The sequence below is a fragment of the Chaetura pelagica genome, unplaced genomic scaffold, assembly GCF_000747805.2.
Source record: "Chaetura pelagica isolate M959 unplaced genomic scaffold, ChaPel_1.0 scaffold138, whole genome shotgun sequence".
In the NCBI taxonomy this organism is placed as follows: Eukaryota; Metazoa; Chordata; class Aves; order Apodiformes; family Apodidae; genus Chaetura; species Chaetura pelagica.
This window is the reverse complement of record NW_009954215.1, coordinates 3,828,637-3,836,395: the sequence shown is the minus strand read 5'-3', so window position 1 is coordinate 3,836,395 and position 7,759 is coordinate 3,828,637. Positions and strand designations below refer to the sequence as shown.

The following is a 7,759-nucleotide window of genomic DNA, read 5'->3' as shown; positions in this document are numbered from 1 at the left end:
TGTCCCGCCCGGCCTGTCCCGTCACGCACCGCCCGGCCTGTCCCGCCCGTCCCGCCCCGCCCCGCCCGGGAGTCGCTCCCGTGCCTCACACCCGCTTCCCGCCGCGCTGGCCGCCCCCGGCCGGGGAGCAGAAGCCGGAGGGCTTGACCCAGGTCTGCGCTCTGACCTCGATAAAACATGTACGGGCTGTCAGGATCGATAACGGTTTCTGGGCTTGGCTGGGGTGGTTTTTTTTGTAATTTTGTGTTGTTCTTCGTGCATTTTGGTGTCAGTTCTGTGAGCCAGCTACATTATTGACTTGTTACATTTTCATACTGTCCTCTTAAGCTCCCTCAACACAAATCCATTCCATGTAGAAGTAGGTCCTCGAAGATTTATGCAAAGATTCCTCTACACTTAAGTTGCCATATGTCTAAAAGACTGAGAAATAAGGCCCTTGATGTGCCTACCACATAGACTGATATTACGTCATTGCATTCCCCTGTTTAACAGTCTGTCGTCTGCTTGGGATGGGCCTCTTTCGGGAGGTGACCTCTCTTGACACAGAACAATCCTCGTGCTTGAGATCGAGTCTCCAGGGCTCTCTCAGAACTAACAGCACCACAGACGGATGGGCCTCTTTCGGGAGGTGACCTCTCTTCTTTGTCTTTGTGACACAGAACAATCCTCGTGCTTGAGATCAAGTCTCCAGGGCTCTCTGTCAGAACTAACAGCACCACAGATAAATGAGGAACACTTCGTAGTTTAATGAGACAGAGCTTAGGCTTATTTATGCTTCCAATTCTGTCTTTCTGGTCCCTCTTAGAACCATTGCTATGTATGCAAAAGTTGCATAATTGATATTACTGCCTATGATAAAATGATTGCAAAAGACTGAGATCATAACAAACTGGAAAAAGGGAAAAAGTCAGATATTTTAAACAATAAACCATTTTGTTCTCTTCAGTTCCTGTGATGATCTTTACTTTTTTGGTCTGAAAGTTCATTTTGAAAACAGCCAGATAGTTCCTAACAAACCCCTTCTTGTGAGTGGCTTGGGTTTTTTTTAGGACTGCAGGGAAACTTGCCATCAGCTCTGGTAGCCCATCTGCTCACGCTGTGCTTTCCTTCCAGGGCAGTGATCTGCCTTGGCACTACAGAATCCCAGCCACCTCTCAGAGAGTTTATTGTCCCTGGTGACAAAAGCGTTCAGTTTACTCTTCTAGTTTGTGATGATGTCAATTTTTTTGTAATTTTGTGTTGTTCTTCGTGCATTTTGGTGTCAGTTCTGTGAGCCAGCTACATTATTGACTTGTTACATTTTCATACTGTCCTCTTAAGCTTCCTCAACACAAATCCATTCCATGTAGAAGTAGGTCCTCGAAGATTTATGCAAAGATTCCTCTACACTTAAGTTGCCATATGTCTAAAAGACTGAGAAATAAGGCCCTTGATGTGCCTACCACATAGACTGATATTACGTCATTGCATTCCCCTGTTTAACAGTCTGTCGTCTGCTTGGGATGGGCCTCTTTCGGGAGGTGACCTCTCTTGACACAGAACAATCCTCGTGCTTGAGATCGAGTCTCCAGGGCTCTCTCAGAACTAACAGCACCACAGACAAATGAGGAACACTTCGTAGTTTAATGAGACAGAGCTTAGGCTTATTTATGCTTCCAATTCTGTCTTTCTGGTCCCTCTTAGAACCATTGCTATGTATGCAAAAGTTGCATAATTGATATTACTGCCTATGATAAAATGATTGCAAAAGACTGAGATCATAACAAACTGGAAAAAGGGAAAAAGTCAGATATTTTAAACAATAAACCATTTTGTTCTCTTCAGTTCCTGTGATGATCTTTACTTTTTTGGTCTGAAAGTTCATTTTGAAAACAGCCAGATAGTTCCTAACAAACCCCTTCTTGTGAGTGGCTTGGGTTTTTTTTAGGACTGCAGGGAAACTTGCCATCAGCTCTGGTAGCCCATCTGCTCACGCTGTGCTTTCCTTCCAGGGCAGTGATCTGCCTTGGCACTACAGAATCCCAGCCACCTCTCAGAGAGTTTATTGTCCCTGGTGACAAAAGCGTTCAGTTTACTCTTCTAGTTTGTGATGATGTCAAGCTTAGAGCCCCCTCTCTCCAGAATATTTCAGAAAAATAAGTGTACAACACACTGTGGATTCTAGCAACACAGTGTTGGAAAGTTAGAGTGGGATACATGGGAAGCTACCAACAACAGCTCTTGCAGAAGCTGCTGTGTTGCACACAGCTTGCACTGAGGAGCCTTGGTACTCCAACACAGGCAATCTTTAAAAAGCACAAGACCTCATTCAGGTACTTTTCATCAGTTTAACAAAGGCAGGGTCTAACATTAAATCAAAACACCTAGCTACCAGATGTAAGCAGAAATAACAGTCGCCCAGCTGCACCTATTGGCAAAACAGAAAGAAGGGACTTGATCTCTGTCACCATTAACCTAGATTGTTTTGCAAACAGAACAATTTGGTCATTTTTATATTTAGGAAATGGAGAATAAACCAAATATCTTATTTTGAGAAGTCTTCATAGAATTTTTTACTTAGCAGCTTATTAGTATACAATTGGTGGGGGAAGTAAATTTTCAAACCATTTCTAGATTTTATTTAACTAAGTTATTTATCATATTTACTCCTCTTACAAGTTATTTGGAATTTCTACAAATGGTTCCAGTGAGTAGTAGGTTCCAGAATATATAATCACTTTTTAGCAGTTGTCTTATTTCTGTAGTGAGTGTATATTTCTGTTCTGAATACTGACTGTGCTATATGAGGAGCTACTGATTTTAATTTCTGGATTTGATCTACTGTGTTTTTTTAAGCTGTCTGGTTATTGTCTTGCTTTCTAGTCCAAGAGAAGTTGTTAGTTGGAATGTGAGTCACAGCTGTGCAGCATGACAGAGGAAAGTAGGCTTCTTACCACTCCACATGTCCTTGGGCAAACTGACCACAGCAGATTTGGTCTTTTTCCATCCTTGCTCTGCTGAAGTCCATCAGCATGTCTGCAAGCCTGGAGCAAAAGAAACACTGCATATTTCTAAGCAAATCAAGCGGCCAGGTCAAAGCTTGTAGCCTTCAGTCTTCTTTCATGTGAAAAAATTATTGGATAGTGGAAGGCAGTACAGCTAGTAATACAGAATGGACTTATGTGATAGCTAAACCTTTATCCTTTTTCTCAACATTTAAAAGCTAATTTCTGTGACATGCTTGATATCAGGACAGGTAGATGTTGAGGGAACCCGCAGCTTACCCATCTTCAGCAATGCCTCACCTCAGGGCATGATGTGATGCTTGCAGTTATTAAAAGGCTTATTCCCCTATTTCTGCTGAGTTACAGGAATAAAAAACTGAAGTGACACAGAGAAGGCTCAGGTCCTTGTTTATACACATATAATGATGTCTCTATTCCGGGGAGCTTGCAGCCGTATACAGGGATTACTGTATAGAGTCCCACTGCCTTCAACAACAGTTCTCACTGTAGTAAGCAGTGTCTGTTACTGCCTGCTAAACCTGAGGGCAGACATAAGTGAATGCAAAGCCTTATGTGGTTTTTATAACTGAAATTCTTGACAGAAGAGATATTTATCAGAAGCTACCTAAAGAAAATACAGGACTTGTTTCTGTTTTATACGTATGCCAGCTAAATAATCTATGCTAATATCACATGAATGTGATGCATTTCTTTTACAATGCTTCATTATTGATGTAGAGATATATACTAACTTTTTATTTTTATGCTCCTTTATTCTGTTACCTCTGATGCAGCAAATGCTAACATTTAAAACTATGGTTTCTTTTCTGTTGCTGGCTTTGGTTCCTCTAGAGCAGACTAAGTACTGTATTTGAACAGTGTACATATCACATGCTAGTACAGGCTTTTTTTCACAGTCCAGGAAACTAATAATGAAAAAAAATGTCTGCCTGGTATATCTAGAAATCGTGGACCATTATTTGTGCATTATATTATTTTCTAATATGAATTTTATGTCACTGTATCTCTCCAACTTCAGCAAAGATATTCTGAATTTCCTCCACAGAAATAGTGTCACTTTGCTAATTAAAACTGTGCTCTGTTAGCTTGACAAAGACATGCAACTAAAGAATTCAAAGATATTCAAAGATTAATAAAAAAACCTTCCGAATCTCAGACAGCTGTGTTAGGGGTGAATCTTTCAGTGCTAGCTACCATCCAAACAGCTTAAGTACTGCTGTCCTGATTTAGGAGTGGGAAGGCAGGGAGGCTCAGGGAGTGACAGGCCACGATGGCAGGTAACATCAGAGGTCGAACCAGGGTTCAGGAAGGATTTTTTGTTGCTTAGTGCTGTGCATTAACATTTCTTTCTACCATTTACTATGTCCCTAATTATTAATTGCCTTTTATCACCAACTCAAATGAGGATAAAATCAAGCTATACGTACTACTTTTAAACACCTTTATTTTAGCTATTTTAAGATTGAAAAGCATCTGGAAGCCCTGCTTTTCCCCAGTAAGAGAAATCTGTCTTCAGTTGTTTCGGGTGGGGTTTTTGTTTCTCGTTTTAATAAAAATACCTAAAAAGAGATGAGTGCAATATGCTGGAAACCTTATTCCTCCCTCTGACACTTCGGATACACCTTTGCTTCACATAAAATTGGCTCTTGCACTTCAATCCAACCCCTAGTTTCCAGTGATGTGAATGACAATGACAGCTTGTCATTCCTGAAACAGTTTTTATGCTATCAGTAACGACAGACGTTTACTTTACTTTTGACCTACATATCGTCGCATGTTATTTCCTGAAGGCAACTGAACAGAACTGGTGTCAGCAGTTAGTGTCATCCAGGAGTAAGAGAATACACCAGTGAATCATTCTTAGGTGTTCTCTTTGTTTCACTGACGTGTTTCCTTGTATGTACAGTGTGTATACTGGTACATACCTACTTCTCTGTGCATTTGTTTGTGGCTTTATTTATGAGCTAACGTCTTAAAGGACACATAAGTCATTTGGGATGAAAGATACTCTAAAAGTGCAAATAATTATTGTCTCTGTAATGCTGATAGTCTGTGTCATGGTGAGTAGAACTTTCCAGTATTGCATCAGCATGATTACCCTGACACTCCCCATCCACCAAGGAGAAGGATCCTCCTTCAGGGCCAGCACAGACACAATACACACACATTCAGTTTCCAAAACAATTTCAAATAATTATTTCCTCTCAATGTCTAAGAAAAGACTTTCAAGAATTGTAATGGGTGAGAGGAGATAAGGTGTAGACTGCAGAACAATATTAGGACTGATCTAAGCCTCAACTCTATGATTCATGATCTTATCAGAATTATGGAAAGATTTATAATTGGTTATTGTTACTGCCATTCATTATTTTCTTTTTACTTACTCCTCTGTGTAGTGCATTTGTAACTATTCTATATACAACTCAGCATTGCAGCCATATCTATCAAACTGATAATTTTTCTATTAAGCAGTTTGCCATTAACTTTTCACTCCTTTGCCCTGTCATTCATTCTGGTGTCTAAGATTATTTGTTTTGTCAAACTAATGATTATGTTCCCTGTATTGTAGGTCTCTTATTCTCAGGGAAAAAAATGCGTCTGCAAAGAACGTTAAGCATTTTTAGCACCATGTAAGTTACTTATACTACATACTAGTTAAACAAAAAAATGTGCAAGAATAAAGTAAAATGTAGCTGAAATGTAGTAAGTTTAATAATAGGATAATTAACACATCATGTACTCCAAAGAGCATACACATAAGTAATAATTTGCCTTCTAGGGCAAATAAAGAATAGTTACCTGAAGAGAGATGTCAACTAGAATTCAAAATGCAAAATTTGGATCAACTCCAAAAGGCTTCTTTTTATCATAAATAAAGATTTCCAAATGGGTGGGAGGGAAAATTGTATAACTCTGTTACCATTATCATCTATCCAATCTATATATTTTTTTAAATTATTAACAATAAATATTTATTTAGGTATTTTCTAATGTAGGCAATTCTATACCCAAGTGGGTATAAAATAGTCAATTTAAAACACATCCAAAGCATACCCTGTGTTTTAACATAAGTATTTTTTGTACAATGCAAAACAGTCGATCCCAAAGGAATACGATGGAGGAACATTAATAAAAAGATACTGCTTGTCTCATGACACGATCATAAAAGCAATTTATGCTAATGTGTTTTCTTTATTACAGCCTCCATCCTTCTTGTTGTAAGTTATTTTGTAATAATATTTTACATTTTATTGTTTCATGTGAAAAACACAAATCACCCATCTGTTTCATTGGATAAAAAAGAACCAATGGAGGAATAGGTACGTGGTGGGAAAATCAGATGCAGTTTTACATGGCACTTGAATCTTCCCAAGGTCTGGGCCTCCCCAAGACTGTGACATAAATTAATTAGACAGTCTTCATGTCTGCTCTGTTTCCGTGCAGTGTCTCCAGGGCCCCAAAAGCTGTTGTAGCAGGCCAGAACAGCAGGAGCACTGTGACACTGCCCACACCTTTCTTCTGCGGCTCCTGGCTGCTGGGTGGGGAACAGTTGCTAGGTCATTGATGGCAGCAGATTATTGGCTTTTAAGAATATTTAGTCATTTCAGCTTCCATCTGTACAAGAGAACATGGACATACAAGTGTTGCAAAAATAACCCTTCGGTTCACAGCAATAGTGATGATGTTCTCCTCACTGATGTGAAACATCTGAGAATTCTCTTCAGCAAAAGAAAAATGGAAGACAGTAAGTACCATGAAATGCTCTGTCCACTGATGAGGTTGCATGGTGTGGTGTCAGTTTATAAATGTTCCAAAATTAAATGAAGATCCAATCCCTGGAAAACCCATGATGGTGGACACTGTATTGATTTCAGTGAGTTCACCATCACTTTGCAGGAGCAGGATGTGCACAGGCCCTTTCCCCACGCTTCCTTTTGAGGAACAGGTGGCAGTGCAGAGGGAACAGCACTTGTGTGCATCAGTCCAACCAGAAGCTTCTCTGCCAAGTAGAATTATGGCAAGAACTAATTGTAGAAATCAAAAGATTCCTGAGATCGTGTCATTAGTTTAATTGATCTTCTCTGCTTGACTTTTACTGAAGTATTCCCTGAAAATAATGGGTTTGCTTGGGGAGAAAAAGAAACCCAAGGCTCTTGTGTAGCCTGACAGTCCCTGGGCTGTCCCATCTTGTGAAGACTGCACTGATCTGTTCTAAAACTTGCTAGCAGAGTAAATGAATGTCACAGCACATTAGGAGGAGGGAGAGCGGCACAAGGACCTACTGATGGAATGTTCTGGCTCCGCATGGTGCTGGCAGGGAGGTGTCCCATGGCGGGGGGCTGTCTGGGGGAAACGGGCACTGAGGCACATCAGGAGCTCTGTGGGGTGTTTTGCTAACATGGCACTCAGTAAATGTGCAGGGGGAAAGGAACGTCACATGAACATTCCTCATGGGACGCACACCAACAGCGGGTGCGTTACGTCCCAGCGGGTGCCGGGATTGTGGCAGTGTCAGGAGCGGAAGACAGGATCCGAAGTGATGCCAGAAAATGGCTCGTTGTGTTGAAAGGGGTTTGTCACGACATGGCAGGCGGGCACCAGGCCGATCCCGCACCGGGCGGGGCGTCATGCCCTGACCCGCGGCCTGGTGCGTGTCTCAGCAGTGCCAGCGCATGGCACCGCATTCCGCAAGGCTCTGACTGATTACATTAAAAAAAAAAAAAAAAAAAAGAAGGTGATGAGCCCGGGGGCCG

General features: G+C 41.0%; 1 protein-coding gene across 1 annotated transcript in view; it reads left to right on the top strand.

Annotated features, from left to right (window-relative positions):
• RAC1 (ras-related C3 botulinum toxin substrate 1 (rho family, small GTP binding protein Rac1)) overlaps window positions 1-7,759 on the top strand; it is a 41,910-nt gene that overhangs the window by 19,225 nt on the left and 14,926 nt on the right. The window lies entirely within an intron of this gene.